This window comes from Salmo trutta, chromosome 14 (assembly GCF_901001165.1).
Source record: "Salmo trutta chromosome 14, fSalTru1.1, whole genome shotgun sequence".
Taxonomy (NCBI): Eukaryota; Metazoa; Chordata; class Actinopteri; order Salmoniformes; family Salmonidae; genus Salmo; species Salmo trutta.
In genome coordinates this window covers 78,349,760-78,350,172 of record NC_042970.1, presented here as the reverse complement: position 1 = coordinate 78,350,172, position 413 = coordinate 78,349,760, and positions in this window count along the sequence as shown.

Here is a 413-nt window from a genome sequence, read left to right as displayed (position 1 = left end):
GCTAAACACTTTTTCATCTGGAAAGACCACCACAATCTGGAGACATCCCCTCCAGTGTCCCGCTGGGCATCTGTACGTTCCGTCTGCTGTCCGTGACCGGCTGATTTATTGGGCCCACACATCTTCTTCCTTTGGTCATCCAGGCATCGGTCGGACGGTGCGCTGTCTGAGTGGGAAGTACTGGTGGCCCACTTTGGCTAAGGACATGAGGGTTTTATGTTTCCTCCTGATCAGAGTGCGCCCAGTGTAAGGCTCCTAGGCACCTGCCCAGAGGTAAGCTACACCCCTTACCGTTCCACAACGGCCATGGTTGCACCTTGTCGATTGATTTCCTTACAGATCTCCCCCATCACAGGGAAAAACCACAATCCTGGTTGTTGTGGATCGTTTCTCTAAGTCCTTGCCGTCTCCTT